Raw genomic sequence first — 22,783 nt, forward strand, 5'->3', positions numbered from 1 at the left:
ATTGTGTTTAGCATTTGTACTATAGTTATTTTCCTAAAGAAAACCAAAATCCATTAAAACATGTTGATTTGCAACTAAATATAATCAAAGTTCCCCCAAGCCAATGGGGGGGGGACATTGTTAAGGCATGTCATTTTCATAGCCAATGGTACACAAGGGAGTGATGTGGCCAGCATCAAATCCGACTGCCCTAACCCAGTGGATGTGGTGCCCATTTTGCAGCTGGATGAACTGGAAGGGGCAGCCTTTTTGCTAAACAGGAGGATACGCTATATCTGTATACATCAGTTTAAGCAATTATATTGCTTGACTTAAATTTATTCAGATCTTTAATTTTTACATATTTTACATTGTTAGAAAATGGTGAATGATGCATTTCTTATTTACTAGATTAATTTTTTACTTGTGGTTTGTGTCAAGCTCTATTTGGATGGAAATTCAAATTCAATTAAAATGGACAAATGGCATTTTAATTTTTTTAATTAAATAAACCTATCTTAAATCTTGGGTCAAGTGCTGTAGCTATCTTTAGAAATTTCCATTTGGTATCTTCTTCTTTTTGTCAATCTGCTGTGAAGGTGTTCTTAAAACAAACTTGTGCTGGGTCATCATTTGAGACTGCTAAAACGTGAAATACATGGCAGAATGCAGATAAAACAGAGCAGGAGACCTGCAATTTCCCCTCAAGGAGTTCAGTCACAAATTTAATTAACAATTATTTTTTTAATGAGCATCATCCGCATGGAAGCATGTCCTCTGGAATGGTGGCTGACGCATGAAGGGACGTACGAATGTTTAGCATATCTGGCATGTAAATACCTTGCAATGCTGGCCACAAAAGTGCCAGGTGAATGCCTGTTCTCACTTTCTGGTGACATTGTAAATCAGAAGCGGGCAACATTATCTCTCATACATGTAAATGGATTTGTTTCGCTTAGCAATTGGCTGAACAAGAAGTAGGACTGAGTGTACTTGTAGACTGTAAAGATTTACATTGTTTTGTTTTTGAGTGCAGTTATGTAATAAAAATTGGCATTTGTAAATTGCACTTTTACGATAGAGGTCACACTGCAGTACTTGTATGAGATGAATTGAAAAATACTGTTACTTTTGTTTCATTTTTACAATGCAAATATTTGTAATCAACAACAATAATAATATAAACTGTGCACTCTGTATTCTCTGTTGTAATTGAAATCAATATATTTGAAGTGTTTTGAGTTACTCACGGAGTTAACTGTGATTAATCGCAGTTTAATAGCTCTAATTTTTATCTACCCTCCTTAGTCATTTCTCAGGAAAATCTCTCATTGACTTTAATGGAAGTTTTGCCTGAGTAAAAACTACAGCATTTGTCCCCTAAATTTAGTTATTCGGTTCATTCTGTCAAGATTTTGGGAACTATAGAATGCATTGTAGCCTTGTATCTACTGAGCATGGAAGCCAGGTTAGCAATGCCTTCTGCAAAACTGTGTAGTCTCAAAAAAACAGAGCCACCACCTATAGCTCTTATTACCAAGGTGATAGCAGAGTTTCTCTGTCTAGTTTAGACATGGCCTGACCATTACATTTATGTAGGGGGTTGCTGAATTAGGTCTTACAAACCTAAATTCAGGAAATGTCTACATAAATGAGTTGCTTTTACTTGTGTGAGCACTTATTTAGGTAATTGAGACTATTTGGGTGAATAAAGTTTTGCAGGATTGGGTCTCTAGATAGTGTAATACAGTTTCCCATCTCAGTGCAAAAAATGGTTGTGTGGTGGATGAATATCACCTGTGTCCTATATACAGTTTACACTAGAAAAATCATAGTTAAGCTTCATGAAATACTACAACTTCAGTGGACCTAAACTGAATTACAACAGCTGAGGAACTGGCCAGTTACTTTTGTTCTTTGCTATACATTTTAGAGCAGGTTATTTTTTGAGGCTTCCTGTTTTCTTTGTCAGTAAAAACTGAATTGCTTTTGCTATTTATAAACAAACAGGAAAATAATTTCAGGACATTTTTCCATTGCACGGTAGTTTTCATAATACATTTTCAAGCATTCCCCTATCTTTGAACTTTTGTTTCGCATTTTTAACAACTGTTGCCCCTGATTTCTATATCCTAGTTCAAAGCTGCTAACACGGCTAATTCTGACCCCTCATCTAAAGGCAAAAGAATGCTTGCCAGATGAGAATAGGATTTTGTTTTCCACTGTAATCAGGATAGTTTACCAGGGCTGCCAAGAGGGGGGGCAAGAGGGGCAATTTGCCCCAGGCCCCGGGCTCCGCAGGGGCCCCCACGAGAGTTTTTCGGGGCCCCTGGAGCGGGGTCCTTCACTCGCTCCGGGGAGCCCAGAAAACTCTTGCTGGGCCGGGCCCTGGAGCTTCTTCCGCTCCCAGTCTTCGCCGGCGGGGGGGTCCTTCCGCTCCAGGGCGGAAGGACCCCCCACCAGTGAATTACTGCCAAAGCGGGACCTGCCACCGAAGTGCAACCCAGTCTTTGGCGGTAATTCAGCGGTGGGGGGCCCTTCCATTCCGGGACCCACTGCCGAAGTGCCCCGAAGACCCGTGGTGGGGGCCCCCCGCCGCCAAACAGGGCCAGCTCTAGACATTTCGCCGCGCAGGGGGCGTCCTGCCGCTTGCCGGTCCCGTGGCTCTGGTGGATCTCCCGCAGGCACACCTGTGGATGCTCCACCGGAGCCGCGGGACCAGCAGACCCTCTGCAGGCACGCCTGCGGGAGGTCCACTGGAGCCGCCTGCCGCTGACGGCCCCAGGCCCACGGAATCCTCTGGGCGGCCCTGTAGTTTACTAGTTGTCATCACTCTTGACAGTAGTGTTACCTCTCAATTTTTCTTTAATTCACCTCTCAGTTTTCCATCTCTCTTTTTTTTAATGCCCAACAGGCAGTCAAAAAGCTGTAAAAAGTGTGTTGAATGAGACAGTGCTTGAAATTCAGACTGCATGGTATGTTTGTAAAATTCATGCAATAAGGACCGTGGGAAATGCATATCATAATTGCTTAATATCAGTGTCTGTTTGCATATCCCAACATGAAATAGTGAAAAAGTAGACTTTTGGTGTGAAATATGCTATGGTGGAATAGAAGGAAAAAAGTCTGACAGATGAAGAACTGGGTAAGAAAATAATTAGAAGTCCAATTAAACTTGTCATCCATCAGTAGATCCCATAATCTGCAAAAACATTAAACATTATTAAAGGTAAGGATGAGTCAGTAGCTTGTTTTTAATTATTACGGAAATAGCATCTAAAACAAGAGGGATTATATCATAGGTTGTAAAATCCAGGGCTCTAATTATTCTCTTGAGTTTAACTTAGTGTGTTCTGTTGAAAGGCTTGGGGGTAGCTGAAATGGCTTTTCAGCTATCATTAACAAAGTGAGTACAAAAGCCCAGATAAGTATAGAAATTTTACAGATGTATCATATTACTATAATGTAAAAATGGTTTATGAATACAATTCAGTAGGGAAGGCAAATGATTTATCAGTGGCTCTAAGTTTACTTGAACTTAGTTTGAAATAAACCATCAGTGTAATTTGAGACTAACCCAATGTAGAACTGAAAATGATATAGCCCTGTCTAATGACTTAATTCATTTTTGTTGTCTCAAAAATCTTAACATAAAAATCAGTGTAGATTCAGCCACAGCAGAGAATTTTTTTATTAACTTTTCTCGGTAAACCTGTTTTTATTCCCTCCCCCCCAAGTATCAGAGGGGCATCTGTGTTAGTCTGGATCTGTAAAAGCAGCAAAGAGTCCAGTGGCACCTTATAGACTAACAGTCGTATTGGAGCATGAGCTTTCGTGGGTGACATGCATGCGACGAAGTAGGTATTCACTCATGAAAGCTCATGCTCCAATACGTCTGTTAGTCTATAAGGTGCCACAGGACACTCTGCTGCTGTTTTTTTTTCCTGCAAGTTGCATTTATTTTCAGTCTACAGATGTTCATTGCTGTTAATGATAGCTTTCTTATGATTGATATTTATAATATCACTCCTGGGGGGAGTTCTGCGCTGAAAATTAAAAATTCTGTGCACAATATTTTAAAATTCTGCAAAATCTGCATATTTTATTTGTCAAAATAACACTATCTAATCATGCCAGTTTTAATTATTTTGATAATTTATTTCAAAATACCTGTCAGTCAGTATGTCTGTAACAATACAGACACACACACAAAATTCACCCAGGAATAGAGCGTTAAAGAAACCCCTATGACAACACAGTTCCTGTTTCTCTGTCCCCTACCTTCCAGAGGCCAGCTGTGGGCCCCACCCCCCGCCCTAGCCTAGACACCCATGCTCCCTACCCCCGAGAGCCCAGGAATCCAGAGGAAGGAACAGCCTGATGCTCGAACCTGGGCTTGCATGGAGTTTCCTGCGCGCTGTCTCCTTCCTTCAGGGCATGCTGGGAACTGCAGCTTCTGGGAACCCTCCAGCTCCCTCCCCCTTTCCCGGCAGTGTCTTCTGTGTGCAAGCTCGGCTCTGCCAGGTCCAGCAGCCCCTAGTGGCAGCCAGCAGCTCTGCAGTCCATTTATGGGGAGTGTTGGAGAAAGGAAATTCTGTGCACACAACATTAATTTCTGCACAAATTCTGCATTGCGCAGTGGCACAGAATTCCCCCAGGAGTAATAATGTATGTGGATGTATGCTATGGTTAGGTAGAGTTAGTTCAGAAGAAATCCAGTGCTGATTGAACATGAAAGAAGTGAAAGTTCTGTCTGCTAGAATGACAGAGTTTGATTGTGCTTAAAGTATAACATTGATGATTACCATAGTGAGAGTAAAGTGATCAGATGCTCCACTATTTCATACAATTACCAGACATAGGGAAGAATTTTAAACCTGATTCTGTGAGATATTGAGTACCCTCAATTCCCATTGACTTCAATAGACTGACTTTGGTATAACCCAAATTCAGAGGGAATTCGGAGTGTTTAGTAGCTTGCAGGATCAGGCTTGTTATCTCACTGGCTGTTTAACATTATTTCTCTACTGCTGTTAATCTGCTCCCCTCTCTGTGTTGTGCTGAATTTCCACCAACAAAACAAAACAAAAAATTTCCTATCAGCCGATCAGGGGATGATCTCCCACTGGAAGAGGTAATTTGGAATGCTTGGAACAGGACAACAAGAAAATGACTGAAGGAAAAAATGGTGTTTCCATCCCCCTGAAAAAAAAGAGAGAGAGAAGTGTGCAGCTGGTGACACTGATAACAGAACAGCGTACAATTAAAAAAGAAGAGAAGTAGAACTGTTATAGTCAGAGTGGCTGTTTATTCCAGTTTGGTGCCTGGAAAATACAATCACTCTAAAATCTAGATTTGATTGTAGAACATGAAGCAACCTTGCTCGCTGTCTTCTCACCTTGGAGTACAGAGTATTTGCAATTAGAAAGCGAGATGGTGAAATTAAATACAGGGATCTGAGAGGTTGAGAATAGGCAAGGGTATCCATGACAGCAGAGTATGAGATTAGAATGTAGAGTCAGACTGACACACGGGTGAAAGTGGATGCATTTTTCAGCAGCACTACCATTTAATTTCAGGAAGGGAAATTAGTAGCTCCATGAAAAGTCTCTCATAGGCTTTGCCTAAAGTAGGATTTAAAGGTGTGGTGTTAGAATGCGTTAGTGAACACCTTCTAACACTTTCTAAAAGTATAGCGTAGACAAGGCAGCATACACTTTAACATGTGATAAACTGGTTGGGTTAAAGCATGGGCTGTCCTTTAGCTAATCCTAGTGTTAACTAACATGTACTAACCACACACCTTTTAAAAGCTAGCCTGGAGACAGCTGTATTGTTTAGGTGGCTGAAAATAATATGTCTTCAGTGGTGGTGCCTACCAATGATGGTGATAAAGGAGGGGAGAGTAGTAACTAATAGATTTACAGGTACCTTTAATGTCACAATCCCAGCAGCCAACAATGGCTAGCAGTAGGGTAGCAGTGAGGGAAGAGGTTCAGGTACCACTGAAGTCACAAGCCTGCTATTCAGCAGTGAGAATACAACAGAGCAGAAGCAGAGGGACTAGGACTAGACAAGAAATGTGAGAGAGGAAAGGATAGAGCAGCACTGATATTCCCAGGCTAGGATGAGCTACCAGATTGTTATTGATAATGTTGTAGTTTGTGATTACACTGCTCTACAGCCAAAATGCTTCTGAAATAAATGTAGGCCAACTTTACTAATTCTGTGTCACTGAGAACGAAAATGATGCTTAAAATTGTTGATTGGCTCTAGTTTTCAAGATATGCTATTGGGTCAGTATATATGACCCTTGACTTGGGAATGGCAGAGGATAAGTGAATTGTAAAGGGAAGGGATCTCAGTTGAAACCAGAAATGACTAAAATACATCTTTGACTGGATCTATGAATAAATCTATGACTGGGTTTGGACAGTACTTGCTTTTTAGGCAAAACAGTGAATGATGCAATCTGAAGCTGGTATTGCTTCATACATGATATGAATTGCATCATGTTATTCCTAGAAGTCATGGATGATGCAATCATAACGAAGCTTACATCACTCTGCTGAACAAATTGCCCTATATCAGCTCTAGAAATCATACAGTGTCGTGCTCTCTTATTTGTCAGTGTTTGATTTTGCAAAGGGACACATTTCTGTTTAGCCAAAGTGAGCAGAGATGCCTCGTACTTGTGTGAACAGTGCAGATAACTTCTGCTATGTTTGTGGTGAAGTGACTTTTGCATCACAAAAGCGCAGTCTAACCACTATGGTTAAGAGAGCCTATCACCTTTCTTTTGGCTGCAAAATTGGAGATCAGGACAAGAGGTGGGCCCCACACGTATGCTGCAACACTTGTACAACAAATCTTCGCCAGTGGTTGAACAGGAAAAGGAAATCTATGCCTTTTGTAGTGCCAATGATTTGGAGAGAGCCAACAGATCATACCAGCAATTGCTACTTCTGCATGGTGCCTCCAGTTGGGACAGGCATGTCAAAGAAGAAAAAGTGGACTGTGCATTATCCAAACATTCCATCAGCTATACGCCCAGTACCCCAAGGAGAAGGACTGCCGGTTCCTGATGCACCAGAATCATTCTCACTTGAGTCAGATGAGGAAGAGGAAGAGGATGAAACTTCTGGTCGTGAACCATCAATGTCACAGGACCCACATTTTCTCCCATCCTCCTCTTCTGAACCACACCTCATAACACAAGGTGAACTGAATGACCTTGTCAGGGATTTGGAACTACCCAAGAGTAAGGCAGAGCTGTTGGGCTCCAGACTACAGCAGTGGAATCTTCTGGCAGGCTATCAGGGCAAATGGAGCCCATCAATGCTTGCAGACTATTGCTGGACAGTGACAAGAGATGCTCCATTTAATGAATACAAGAGACAAGCCAAGAAGTGCCGAGTAGACACTGAATAGGACTAAACTATGTACATAATAGTTTTTTGCCTTTTTGTTTCCTAATAAATTTTATTTATATAACCCTTTTGCTGATTTTTAAAGTGTTACATAAACAGGACAGGTGAAATATTATCATGTAAAGCAACCATAAACACATGAAAAGACCTAAGTTTACAATTTATGATTAAAACTCTACTATCTACACAATATGCATAGACATAAAATGTAAAAACTTAAATATCTTAGAAACAGTAGCCAATCAGTTGTTTTAATTGTCATATTTGAATTCAGCACATCAAAATACATAATAAATAGCACATTTTATCTCTGAAGCAGACGACTTCTCAAAAATTATAGACCAGTGTTATAGTATAGAGAGCTGCCTACAGCAGTTCTGAGGTTGGTGTTTATCTGTAGTTATATCATGTTGTAAGTTTCTTTAAAGAGAGACCCTGTCAATGTTCAGAAATTGGATTCTCACAGACATAGAGTTTTTAAATTTTAGGTTTTCCCAGTAAATCTTGGGGATCTGCAAAAGTAATCTCGAAGATTTTTCCATTCTTCAGATTTATCAAAAGATAAGTTAGATAGGGCACCAACAGTTGGCTGGTTTGTAGATCTCTGTGATGGGGGTTAAATTTCAAATAAAACGTTGAAAAAGCAACTATTATAGAGTTTGTAGAAATGAAGCAATGATAACATTTATTTGTCTCTGTTTTTGGTTGTTTAGAGTCACATGCTAATACTATTGGTCCTGTGCAGTGCTTATGAGGTACTTCTGTGGTGCATTTTGTTGTAATACTTCAATAACAACTCCAGTTTTGCTGTTAGGTGCTGCACATTTCTTTCTGAAGCTGTTGCTGTTCCAATGCAGTTACATGTGGAAAGAGTATTCAGAGCCAAATCTCTTTCAATTTCTTACACTGATTACATTTTATTAATAAAAGCAGCAAAGAGTCCTGTGGCACCTTATAGACTAACAGACGTTTTGGAGCATGAGCTTTCGTGGGTGAATACCCACTTCGTCAGATGCATGTAGTGGAAATTTCCAGGGGCAGGCAAGCTAGAGATAATGAGGTAGTTCAGTCAGGGAGGATGAGGCCCTGTTCTAGCAGTTGAGGTGTGAAAACCAAGGGAGGAGAAACTGGTTTTGTAATTGGCAAGCCATTGACAGTCTTTGTTTAATCCTGAGCTGATGGTGTCAAATTTGCAGATGAACTGAAGCTCAGCAGTTTCTCTTTGAAGTCTGGTCCTGAAGTTTTTTTGCTGCAGGATGGCCACCTTAAGGTCTGCTATAGTGTGGCCAGGGAGGTTGAAGTGTTCTCCTACAGGTTTTTGTATATTGCCATTCCTGATATCTGATTTGTGTCCGTTTATCCTTTTCCGTAGCGACTGTCCAGTTTGGCCGATGTACATAGCAGAGGGGCATTGCTGGCATATGATGGCATATATTACATTGGTGGACATGCAGGTGAATGAACCGGTGATGGTGTGGCTGATCTGTTTAGGTCCTGTGATGGTATCGCTGGTGTAGATATGTGGGCAGAGTTGGCATCGAGGTTTGTTGCATGGATTGGTTCCTGAGCTAGAGTTACTATGGTGCAGTGTGCAGTTACTGGTGAGAATATGTTTCAGGTTGGCAGGTTGCCTGTGGGCGAGGACTGGCCTGCCACCCAAGGTCTGTGAAAGTGTGGGATCATTGTCCAGGATGGGTTGTAGGTCCCTGATGATGTGTTGGAGAGGTTTTAGCTGGGAACTGTATGTGATGGCCAGTGGAGTCCTGTTGGTTTCTTTCTTGGGTTTGTCTTGCAGTAGGAGGCTTCTGGGTACACGTCTGGCTCTGTTGATCTGTTTCCTTATTTCCTCATGCGGGATTGTAGTTTTGAGAATGCTTGGTGGAGATTTTGTAGGTGTTGGTCTCTGTCTGAGGGGTTAGAGCAGATGCGGTTGTACCTCAGTGCTTGGCTGTAGACAATGGATCGTGTGATGTGCCCAGGATGGAAGCTGGAGGCATGAAGGTAGGCATTTTTTTATTAATAGTTTACAACCATCGGAAGCTGAGTGTTTGATATGTATTGTAAAGAAGGCAGTTATTAAACTTCCCACAAGAGTTATTGAGACTAATGCCTATCTGGATCAGTGCAGTGAATTGCACTGTTCAGATGTAAACAGAACATTCTAGAGGAAAAGGATCTGAGTGGGAGTTTTGGATAAAAGTTTAAGTTGCTGGCAGACACCTTATATATAGGGTTGCCAACTTTCTAGTTGCACAAAACCAAACACCTGAGGCCCCACCTCCCACTCATTACATTCCTCCTCCCTTGATGGCTTGCTCTCCCCACCCTCACTCGCTTTCACTGGACTGAGGCAGGGGGTTGGAGTGCGGGGGGGGGCTCTAACTGGGGGTGCCAGCTCCAGGGTGGGGCCAGACATGAGGGAGGTAGGGCAGGGAGTTGGAGTGTGGGAGGGGGTGAGGGCTGTGGCTGGGGGTGCTGGCTCTGGGGTAGGGCTGGGGATGATGGGTTTGGGGTGCAGAGGGGGACTCCAGGCTGGGGGGTGGGGCGGAGGGATTTGGAGTGCGGGAGGGGGCTGTGGGTTGAGGTGGGGGTTGGGGTGTAGGAGGGAGTGAGGCTCTGAGTGGGACTGGGGATAAGGGGTTCAGGGTGTGGAAGAAGGCTCCAGGCTGGGCCAAGGGGTTGGGGCGCAGGGGAGATAGGGCTAGGGAAGAGGGGTTTGGGGTGCAGGAGGGGGCTCTGGGTTTTGGGGGGCTCAGGACTGGGGCAGGCAGTTGGTGCTCAGGGTTGGGGCATGAGCTGACCTTGGGTGGCTCCCGGTCAGTGATGCAGTGAGGGGGCTAAGGCAAGCTGCCTGCCTGTCCTGGCACCATGCTGTGCGTGCCCCAGAAGCAGCCAGCAGGTCCAGGCCCTAGGCAGGGAGGCCAGGAGGCTCCATGTGCTGGTCTTACCCACAGGCACTGCCCCCCCCCCGCTCCCATTGGCCCCCTGCTTAGGAGCCAGACCTACTGGCCTCTTCTGAGGTGCAGCACGGTGCCAGACAGGACAGCCTGCTCTAGCGCTGCAGCACTGCCAGCTGAACTTTTAACGGCCCCGTTGGTGGTGCTGATAGGAGCCTCTAGGGTCCCTTCTTGACCTGCTCATCTGGTCGAAAACCGGACACCTGATCACCCTAATAATATATTAGACTAATGAAAGCATCTTATTTGCATGAAGAGAAATGGTTTAACTTTCTTTGTATTCCTGAGGATAGGTCTCTGCCACTCTTACATGAATAAATGAAGAGACTTGTTTCATATTGCAAGGGGAAAAAACAGATCATGTGACGATAATCATTGTCATTACCATGGTATTATTTCCACTCTTGAACTCACACTTATTATGAGGTGAACAGCACTCCTGTGTGTGTTTGGTTTTTTGCCACTGCCAATCCATACTTCATATTAGGACCCAGGAAAGAAAGAAAAACAATTAATGCTAATGTAAAAAATATCAATACGAATGGAACAAAATAATGTGACTAGTAACCATTCCTGTATTGTTTAACTCCTTTTTTAAAAATGAAAACCCAAGCAATCCATTATCCATAGTTTGTTGGCACCATATATGTGAGATGGAGATTGTAATATAAATTAATTGCATAAGCTGAAAACAAACAAGGAGGTTTATGAAGACAACCCATTTAAGGATGCTGATAGTGTCAGAGCTCAAATATGACTTTTTTAAATTTGAGAGATATACCCTAAAAATGATGCGATAAAGCAGTGAAGGGCATAATACCTAAACAACTTATTCCCTGGGAGCACCTTCCTTGTTGACTTCTTGGTCCCTATTAATTTCCCCCAGTGTAGGGTTATAAGCACTTTTTTCCCCAGAGCAGGGCCGTAACCATGGCAGAGTGAGCAGGGCAGCTGCCAAGGGAGCAAAGCTGCAGGGGTGGAAAAATGAGATGCCAGGACTCAGTCCAGTGGTGATGCCAGGCTGCCTGGGATTGTCACTTACCTGCTATCCTATTTTCAGTTTAGGGAAATATGTTCATCCTCTGACACAACCAAACGAAAACATTAGGGGGTGCATATATGCTCGGTAAACTGCCTAGTGGTGGTGCTGTCCCAGAGTGGCTTTAAATTCTACAGAACCAAGTAGCTATTGCCCTAATGTGGCCTTTCTGCAGCTGTTTGCATCTTTCCATCTTCCAGTTGTTAAGTGTCTGTTAGGTTTCCCCTTTCATACTGCTGAGGAGATGGCACATCCTGCTGATATCTTTGCATAGTTTTGAATTTAGATTCTTGCTACTGGGTCAGTTGATGTTTGGACTGTCACATGTTTGCAGCACTGGAAGATGTGGGGTGGAATCCTTTGCCCTGGTTGCCTCTCTTGGCAGGATGAGGATGAGTCAGCTTTCTGACTTCACTTCTGTACTTGTTTGAAGTGTCGTCTGAGGGTGGTTCGTTGATATAGGGGCCTAGAGATTTGTGTAGCAGGAAACAGGAGTGTTCTGGATTAAAAGAAGGTATTGGGGTAAGTAGAGGAAAAAAATGAAATCTTTTGGTGAAGGCTCAATTAAGTCCTGGTACCTTTCCTACCTTCGTTTTCTACCATGCACCAGGATAATCATCTCCTTCCAAGTATGCACTGTGACAAGAAAAAAGCCAATCTGACAGTTATCAGTAGTGGAAAGGTGTTCAGGTGGAAAGAGGGACAATAGCCAATAAGAAAAGAACCTTCCACAATAAAAGCAAGTGAAATTTTATATTTTATTGCTGCCATCAGTGTGAAATACTTATACAGACAGTAATAAAATCAAGGTAAATGAAAGTCTGTGTTATTGACTTTCTTTCAATGTTGAGACTCTTTGTTTTTACATAGTACTCCTATATTTCAAGACTTCAGCATTTACTAGAATATTTCCGGGTTGATACACATTTTTTTTGATATTTCATCTTTAAGGTGCAGATATTTCAAGTAATTTTACCAGTGTATAACATCTGAGAATATTAGTCATACTTAACAGATATTTCAGAATTTCATGATCCCCATTCTGTTTTGCTTGATAAACGATATTATTAAAAGTGCATCTTGTCTGAATGTTGGGTTTGGATTGGTAATGTCTCTTATTTTGGATTCATAGTAGCTATATTCCTCTTACCTTCATAGAGAACAAAATTATGTTTAATATTTTATGATGTGTGATCTAATGGCAAGAGTATAGATCAGGATCTAGGAGAACTACTTTCTGTTCACAGCTCTGTCATTGAGGAAACTCTATGACCTTGGGCAAGTCAACTGACCACTTTGTGGCTGTTCTTCATTGGTCAGAGGGGTGCTGTGAGGCTTGCTTAATTAATGTTTGTAAAGTGTTTTGAAATCCTGGAAGTTCATGGACTCAAAGGCATAAGTAAATGCTTACACTCTCCTTCTGTCATTCATATTGTGAATCTGCTCTTCTCTGTTCTCTACATATTTTCCTGTGGATCAAAGTTTAGATTGTAATTCAGACATGTGAACCTAATTTATATGTAAACATTTTATCGACATACCTATGTCAGTTAGGGGAGTGATTTTTTAAAATTTATTTATTTATTTTATTTTATTCTGACATAGCTATGCCAATAAAGGCTCTAGCACAGATAAAGTCATGCCAGCTCAAAAGTACTTTTTGTTGATATGGCTTATTTTGCTTGCGAAATTGGAATAAGCTATACTTTCTGAAGCATTTTTTTGTGAGTATAACTGTGTCTACACTAGAAGGGTTGAGCCAGTTATAGATTACTAGAGAAAAGCTTTTAAGTGTAGATAAGGCCCTAGCGATCCTTACATTTCACCATCATGGCCATTCTCTTGCTTCCTCTGTCTGCCATCTTATGTACAGTACATAGGTGTGTAAGAGCAGATTATTCCTCTCAAAGCTGTTCTTTCAGTCTCTCTGTTTGCAGATCCAGAGACTGTATTTGCCATGGGAATTTTCAGCACTCCTGGAAATTTAAATACAGCTCCACCAGGGTAGCAATGGTACAAGTGTAACCTTTCTGCCAGTTGAAGTGGGTAGCAAGAATGGCTAGGTTCAATATCCAGGGGTGCCTTTTCAACAACATAACACAGAACTGGCTTAACCCCCCCCACCCCACCCCAAGTAACCTGGGAAAATTACACGCTACCTTCTGGGTTGCCTCTAAGAGGCAATACTTCCCCTTTCGCAAGCACAGAGTCCGAGGTGGAAAGAGTTTTCTTTAATAAAAGTAACCTAGCATTAATCAGGGAAAACAGCACAAGCAGGATTCATAAACATAAAAGCAAGGAGCAAAGCACCGACTCCAGAGTACACTGGGCCATGTCTTTTGCCTCAGGTTCTTGAATCCAACACCAAGGTTCTTGTAGTGTGCTTCCTCCCCCATCCCATTAATAACACCCCACTCACAGTTGTTGTCCCTGGTCAGTAAAGACCTAGAGTTCAGAGGTGCATCTGCATGAATTCTCCACCCACCATGGCAGTGGGGGAAGGGGTAAAAGCCACCTTGCTCACTCCGCCATCCAGCCACCTGCTCGCCGCTCCCACCGTCATCTTCTGCTGCCACCTGCCTCTCAGCTGTGACCTCTGTAGGTCAGCCCCTTAGTGATTGTTAGCTTTTAGTGATTTTTAGTTCTCATCAAACTGGGCAGAAACACTTCACTACCATAAGTGATTTCAGCACTTGAAATTACAAAAGGCTCATAATGAAGCCTATTTAGCTCTGAACAGTGGGGAGGAACAGGTTAAACCAGACTGGGGACCAGTAGGGAGCATCCACACCCTCCTGGCTGGGACATCTGTCCTCACTTCTCTCTGCTTTCATGGGGTCTGGCATTTGAGCCCCTGGCTTAACAAGGTTCTTTCAGCTGAGGGTGACCTCCTCATTTGGGACAGGTTAAGCACAGTTCTGCTCCCTTTTACTCATGTAATAAAGACAACAACATTGATGATAACATTTCACTACTTCTACATTCAGTATTAAAGTGATTTGTAACCCAGCACCAGCCAAAGTTGATCACTTGGAGCTACACAGCTCCTGTCTGCTAGATACCTACATAGAGTTAGGTGTGTTCATGTAAATGCAGTGTGCTCCTGATCCCCATCTCCAAGTAGTCTCTCCCCATCCCCAAGTAGCTGTCAGGGATGAGTTCATTCAGAACCTGTTTACATAAGCGCTAGGGCAGTCCAGGCATAGATATTTTCACTGCTGCTTTTTACTGGCCAGCACCTGTTCTACAGTCATGTTTTCACCATTACTACCAACAGTTACCAAGTCAACATGGGAAGTGCTGAAAATTTAGTGCAGACCAGGCCAGTAAGACTGCAGTGCACTGTTTTGCATTTTGAGGGTTTCTTTTGCAACCAGAAGGGCTTTAATTTTCTTTTGTAAATAAATATTTAAATTATGTTAAAATTGGGGGCTAAAAGAGACAGACATCATTACTTACCTCCTTCATACCAGTTCAGTTTAACCCTTGAGGATTAGCACTAGTCTTTGGCGCCAAAGTCTAAGACAATTGCAATGCAGTGTAAATCCTTATATCCTTAATAGAGTAGGTGAGCTACAGAGTATGGTCCCTGAAAAGTGAAGTCCTGTGCTTTTAAAAATAACAGCACAGCACTAATTGTATATTAGTTTTTTTTTTTCACAATCTTTCTTATGCTGTTTATGCAATGACAGTAGTGGGTACTTTACTGTCATAGGATTGAAAACAAAAGTAAACTTTATGACCTGTGAAATGTGTATGTGGAACAGTAAAGAAATTGATTACTGTGCCTACGAAATGCAAGTTAGAGGATAAACACAGCACTAGAAATTAATCTGTGGGGGGAGGAGGGGCGGTGGCGGTGTGCACTTAGCATTTACACTAACAGATGTGTGTATTTTGAGACATCAGTGGAGTCAGTCTGAGAGACAGTTTTGCAGGTTAACAGATCCATTATAGGATTTTCTGCTGTTAAAACAATATTGGATGTAATCCTCTTGATCTGTTTAAAATTTCACCTTTCTTTACCAGGAAATGCTAAACCTTTACGACATCCAGCATGCCACTTACTTCATTTGTATTATTCTCTTTTATTGCTCTGAACAGAAACTCTAGTGAAAGCAATAAAAATGCACTTTTCACATTTTAATCAATAAAGGAGCATCTGTGAATGGAAGTTCCTGGCTGGTCTCTGTAATGCTATAGCTGTTGATCTGCAGACATAGATACATTTTTAATTTTTATTGTCTTTCCTTTACTGCTGTAGTTACTTTTTGCTCCTTGTTTATATTTCTGGTACCCTCCCATCCTGTAATCATTCTTAAACAAGTGGTTTTTGTTGATGCTCACCAAGGGGGTTTTAGCAGTTCTAAGTGCCCAGTAGGCTGCTGCTTGCTAATACTGGCTCCTGAATCCTAAATGTTTCTCCAGTCTAGAAAGTCACTCGGTCTTCTTTCCTTTTGCAGCGTGATACTCTTATTTTCCTCTCCACTTACTTTAAACCAGGCATCTTATTTATTTATTAATCACAAAAGTCAAACAGTATTAAGGAGAAAAAGATTATTTAACTTTCTTTAATATGAGTACTGAGGCAGGACTTCTTTTAATTCTATATAATGCTGTTGACATTTATTTCTGTTTAATTTATTTTTATTCTTAAAGTTTATTTACTATATAACAAAAATATTTTAATACAAAAAGGAAGCATAAAATACAATTGTGAACAGTATATCATAAACTCATTCTGAGTATGATATCCCACACAATGTTCAGACACTCTGGAGAGGCACTGACAGCAGCAAACAGGGCTATTATAGGTATTGCAATCTGAGATCCAAGACTGGGTTTATTAATGAATTACAGTATATTGAAGGGACAAATATCAACAAAAGGAAAGAAGAATTGTATAGTTGCCAAGCCAGCAACCATTGAAATCTTCTCAGAAAGTTTTTGCAAAAGAATAGGATGGGATAGTAACTACTGCAACAGTTTTGCTTTAGCAGTATGTTTCTCTATTCAGAGATTTGCAAACCATCTTTTGGTCTATCTTTGGTGTGGCCCATCCCTGTGACATCTAGGGTATAGAACACAACACTTTTTCCAATGAGCATTTTAAACAATTCTCACTTCCAGCAGATGAAGCCGCATGAGTTTGTGTATTCCTTTGTTTGCCCTAGAATGAAGGCAATCCTAGCCCAATAGTCAGAAAGGAAATTCTCCCTGTAGATACGTCTTAGTCTTTTTGTGAGCAAATTGTTGAGCATTTCCACCAGATATAAGTAAACTCCCCTCTTCCTCTGTGCTCCCTCGAGCAGAATTCTGCAGAGAAGGCAGAAGTGTTCAATAAATATTGCTGTTTTGTATTTGGGAAAAACAAATGATGATGAATAATGTAAGGCATACACAAAAAAGGAGTGCTATGATCATACAAAGATAAGTTTTCACAGTGGTTGAACTTTTTGGACACCCTCCTTACACACACACACTGTATTCTCCACAGATTCTAATTTCTAGACATTCCTTACCCTTGCTGTCTGGTGGTGATGTGCTATCAAGGCAGACATTTTAGTTTGAGCCTTCTTTCATACAGACCAATGAGGCTGTCTCTACTCTGCATTACATATGTGAAATAGAATCCTTTAAAGCATACGCTTATAAAACGTTTATTGCCTAAATGTAATATGCTGTAAAGGACTACAAATATGAGGTTGTGGGGAAAAAAGTTGCAGTTTGTTGTTTTACTCTGTGTTTGGCCAGTCTTTAAACACTTTGTAATATAAAGGAGCAGAAAAGCTTAATGTTAACAGTGGAATTGGTCCGTTGCTAGGCGGAAATGGTAGAATTATCAACAATGTAGAAAAGGCAAAAGTGTTCAATAAATATTGCTGTTCTGCCTTTGGGGGAAAAAAAACAAATGATACAATCATATTCAATGATGATGATAAAACTCTTTCCATTCCACTAGTATCTCTGGAGGATGCTAAACAGCAGCGACTGAAGTTAGACATTTTAAAATAATCAGATCCAGAAAAATTGCATCCAAGAGTTTTAAAAGAGCTGTTGATTAATGCTGATTTTCAGCAAGTCTTGGAGTACTGGGGAAGTTCCGGAAGACTGGAAGAAAGCTAACATTGTGCCAAGGTTTAAATAGGGTAAATGGAGTGACCCAGGTAATTATAGGCCTGTTTAGTCTGACATTGATCCCAGCCAAGATTATGCAGCAGTTGATACAGGACTTGATTAATAAAGAATTAAAAGGGGAGGACTAATATAACCACTGCCAATCAACATGGTTTTATGGCCAACAGATCCTGTCAAACTAATCTGATTTTTAAAAAAAGATATTACAAGTTTGGTTGATAAAAGTAATAGTGTTAATGCAATATACCTAAACTTCTGTAAAGTGTTTGACTTTGTACTGCACAACATTTTGATTTAAAAAAAAATAGAACAATATACAGTTAACAAGACATACATTAAATGGGTTAAAAGCTGACTGATAGGTCTCAAAATTAAGTTGTAAATGTGGAATCATCATTGAGCAAGTTTTTAGTGGGGTACCACAGAGATTGGTTCTTGGTCCTACACTACTTTTCTTTAATGTTTTTATCAATGATCTGGAAGAAACTATAAATCATCACTCAAAAAGTTTGCAAATGATCGCCAAATTGGGGGAGCGATAAATAATGAAGAGGACAGGTCACTGGTACAGAGCAATCTGGATCACTTGATAAACTGGAACAGAGAGTCCTGTGGCACCTTATAGACTAACAGACGTATTGGAGCATAAGCTTTCGAGGATGAATACCCACTTCGTCAGACACATGATAAACTGGGTGCAAGTAAACAATATGCATTTTACTACAGCTAAGTGTGAGTATATACCTCTAGGAACAAATAATGTGTTTTTTGAGTCTTTAAGTCATTATTCTGAAAAAGATTTGGGAATCGTGGTGGATAATCAGCTGAACATGATGTTCCAGTGTGACACTGTGTCCAAAAGGCTAATGTCATCTTTGGATGCATAAACAGGGGAATCTCAGGTAGGAATAGAGTTTATTTTACTTCTGTCTTTGGCAGTGGTGCAACCACTGCTGAAATACTGTGTCTAGTTCTGGTGTTCACAATTCAACAAGGGTGTTGATAAGTTAGAACTTCAGAGAAGGAGGCTCTTGTGCTCTAAATGGTCAGAACAATGCTAAAATACAGAGAGAAGGGGAAGGAGAATAAAGAGAGAGAAGGTATATGGTGTAGATTGGAACAAGCCCATGGAGAATTTTAAAAACCAGGACAATCTTGAACTGAATTCCTGAGAGGTAGTATGGTTGTTTAAGAATCGCTGGTGTGGTTATTAAGAGCTGCTGTAACTGTGTGTGTGAAGGCCGTAGAGAAGGGAGTTACAATTTTTAAGATACTAGGTGCAGACAGAAGTTGGAACAGATGGAGAGTTCAAGATGATGGACAGTGGAAGCAAGCAAGAGGCATAAATCATAGAGGAAGGTGACGGGAATGAAGATGTGTTTGAGGATGCTTCTCTTTAAGAAAAGAACTTCTGTATTTGAAGCATTTATCTGAAGGAAACTGATCTGAAGCCCCACATTTCCTTATTCAAAAGAAGCAGAGTGTCAAAAGATATCTACAGCAGAATATCTTCAGCACAACAGTAGTAAGTCTAAAGTTAAAAATAGAGAGGACTGAGAGGGCTGACGAGAAATGAACTGGCACTGGTGGAACTCCATGTAAGAGGTATCTTCCTAAAGAAGCAGAAGAGGAGCCATTCCAGATAGAGTGAGAGAACCCTTAAGAATAAGACCATGACAAGAAGGAACTAGATATGCCTGCATAGCTATGCAAGTCCAGGGAAGGCTGTGCTGAAATGAAGCAGAAAGACGCAATATTAATGGAAGGAGAGAGACTTTAATGCCTCTGGAGAATGGTTTCTTTGCTATTGTCAGAATGAAATCTAGACTGAAGTCAGTCAGTGATACTGCTATGCAAGAGATGAATGGAGAAATGAAAGAAGGCTTCTTTTAAGAGCACTTGAAAATAGCAATGAGCATATGCATACCTGTGCAGTTGCCTAATTTGCATATGCAGATATAGAGTTTGCAAACCCAGTGGAAGCTGCATCAAGTATGTAAAGCCCCAAATTCGATTTATCATAACATAATCTGATGATGAATAATCTTCCTTCACCATAATTTAGAAAACAAAATACAACTTCTACATCTGTTTACATAGAACTGGTAATACTTTATGCACTGCCCTAGCAGAAGACAGATCATAAATTGACTAACAAACAATACCCAGGACTTCGCAAATATCATTAATGATGCTGGTATAAAAACAGAGAAGTAAATGAAGCAGAACCACAGTGGCTTGTACTCCATAATAAATAATAGTCTTAGTTCAATAGTACTTTAAATCTTCAAATTGCTCTACAAACACTGGCTAAACTTCAAAAGGCCCCACTGAGGTAGGTAAGGAAGTACTATTTCTATTTCCAAATAAGGAAACTGCTTACAGGCCAGGGCCGGCTCCAGCTATTTTGCTGCCCCAAGCAGTGAAGAGGAAAAAACAAAACAAACAAACAAAACCAGATTGAGCTGCCGCCAAAGTACCACCGAAGAGTAAGAGATGGTGTGAAGAACTTGCTGCTGAAGACTAAAGCGGAGTGCTTGAGCTGCTGCCGAAGTGCTGCTGAACACCCGAATGTATCACCCCAGTACCGGACGGAGTGCTGCTCCTTTCTGTTGGCCGCCCCAGGCACCAGCTTCCTTCGCTCATGCCTGGAGCCGGCCCTGTTAAGTGGGAGTGTAGCCCTGAGAGGAAGTTGTTGCCACTAAATAAATGTCTGAGAAGGCGGACTAGTTTTATCAGTATCACTGGAGGAAAAAAGTAGAGATAAATCAGAGAATGCTTTAGTCTGAAAAGGACCCTTGTATATCGTGCCAGTGACCATTGAGCCTGCCAGCGTGTGCAATATTATGAAAGGAATTTTCTGAGGGGAAAATGTAGTCCATAATAGGAATTTTCATCCAGCAAAATAATTTATACCTCTGCAGTGGCTCTTCACGTCCATTCCCCACACTTTAGTTTATCTAAGCAGTTGTGCATTTTGATTTATGTATGTTTTCTCAAGATTTCTCCTGGGAGTTCTTCCATGTGTCTGTTATTTCCATTGGGATTTTTCTGTCACTGTTTTGCCTAATTATTTCTGACATTTTACCAAAGAGTGAACTTCTTCACAGAGAGGAAAACAAGTGTCCCTTGACCCCAAAGAACAAAATAGTGCAACCCAAAAGCCAGTCTTCATCATTTATTCATTGTAACTAAAAACTGTTTTATTTTTGTAGTCGGCAAGATTCAAACATAAAAGCTATAGAGGAAAAGATGTGACTGGAAGAATGGTATAGTTTGTCAGTGTAAAATTTCTTTCCTATATATATTTTATAGTTTACATACTTAACAAACAAATTAAACAATATTAACATTTTAATTACATTTTCCTCTGAAAGAAGATATTGGACCAGATCCTCATCTGATGTAAATTGATTTAACTCCACTGGAACTAGAATTATACATTTACGTTATTACATGTGTTTCTAATTACATCACTGTAGCACTGGTAGTAATACTTAGCATTTTGTGCTTTATGGGTCAGTCTCTTCTCTTAGTTACACTACTGTACATCTAAATAACTCCATTAACTTTGATGGAGTCACTCAGATTTACCCTAGGAAAATCAAAAGCAGAATTTGGTCCTACATTTGCAAAGTTCTTTACAAATATTTAACTTTTTATCCACACAATGTCTTTGTAAGGCCAGCATTATTATCCTCATTTTGCAGAAGCGACATGTCCAAAGCCACACACAATGTCAGTGGTGGAGCCAAACTAGAGCTCAGGACATCATGCCTCCCAATCCTATGCTTGTTGCCTCCAGAGAATACTATCATTCTCATGCAGTTTTTTTGCTTTCTGGTTCTGCAGATATAAAAGAAATGGTGGAACTCAGAGCGTGATGGAAGGGAGTACAGCATTCTCTGATGGGCTTTGATTATTTGCATCTTTGCTGTAAACTTCTTCCTCCTCATAGTTCAAGGAAACTACACCTGTATATCCCCTCAGTGGGTCAGCAAAGGCACCCACTTCCAGTCTTGCAGCTGCCCTATTGTTACCTGTCCTGTGTGGAGACCTGTGCCTCTCCTTTCTGACCGAGGTATTTCCAGCCTGCACAGTTCCTTGCCTTCACTGTGTATCTCCCAGCAGAGACAGGTTGCCCAAGGACATCTGCTTGCTTTCTCTTCAGAGGCTGGTATCGGAGAGATTGTCAACAATTATAAGATACCATGCAGTTCTTCCTATGCAGGCTTATTTTATTCTCAAGGTAAAAAGTATTACAGATAATACATATTACAAACAATAAAAGAACCTACACATATGCTAAGAAGCATTGGATTCTGGCAGGGCCAGTCATTCCAACCCTTCCTTAGGATTGGGGCCCTCCATGGAGCAGAGGTGTTGTCCCTTTACCTCTTTGGGGGGTGGGAGGCACTTCTCTTTAGATATTACAACCTGAGTGAATTTACCTACTCACCCTCTGCTATTCTCCTATTTGCCCTTCCCATGCAAATACATACATTTCCCCAATAACATATACACAGTTGCATTCTTAATACAATGGACTCCAAAGATTTTAAAACTCATTTAATAAGGTTTAACATCATACAGGATATTGCAGGAAATTGTCAGTCTGTCACAACAATGATAGGACATTTTTGTTTTCAATATCCCTAACTGATTCAGCGCCACTCTTTCAAATGTCATGTTAATCCAATATCCTAAACTCCTAAAACACTCAAGAAAACATTCAGAGTCAGGGAAGTGGAAGGAAGTCCTCAGGTTTTTAAGATACCAGTTACCACTATGAAAAGCACTTTGCAAGGTATCAGCTACCTCTTCTATGATGTTGGTGTGCCATTTGCTGAGGTGCAAAGGTATTGGATCTGATTCTCCGTTTAAGCAAAATTAATGTAAAATGCTACCAAATCAAAATAGTAGGTAGTGTTTCTACACCCACTTCATCCTCACATTGAACAGAGGTAAATGACTAATCAAACGGCCAGATAGTGGGGAACCAAGCCCATGATGTTTGTACAAACTTGCTTCGTTGCCTAAACTTCTAAAAATACTTTGCACTTATATGACACTTTTCATATAAGTATCTGAAAGCTCTTTTCAAAAGTGAGTGTGTTATTTCCAGTTCATAGATGGAGAAATTAAGGCACTAAAAGGGTAAAGCAGTGGCCCAAGCAGACATACTGTGATGATGTTGGCAAGAAGAGCCAGCTTTCCTGACTCCATCACCTTATCCGACG

General features: G+C 40.9%; 1 protein-coding gene across 1 annotated transcript in view; it reads left to right on the forward strand.

The window, feature by feature from the left end:
• The window catches only part of TMEM255B (transmembrane protein 255B), a 116,398-nt gene that overhangs the window by 15,784 nt on the left and 77,831 nt on the right, over positions 1 to 22,783 (forward strand). The gene's annotated exons all lie outside the window — the stretch shown is intronic.

The sequence above is a fragment of the Gopherus evgoodei genome, chromosome 1 (assembly GCF_007399415.2).
Source record: "Gopherus evgoodei ecotype Sinaloan lineage chromosome 1, rGopEvg1_v1.p, whole genome shotgun sequence".
NCBI lineage: Eukaryota > Metazoa > Chordata > Testudines > Testudinidae > Gopherus > Gopherus evgoodei.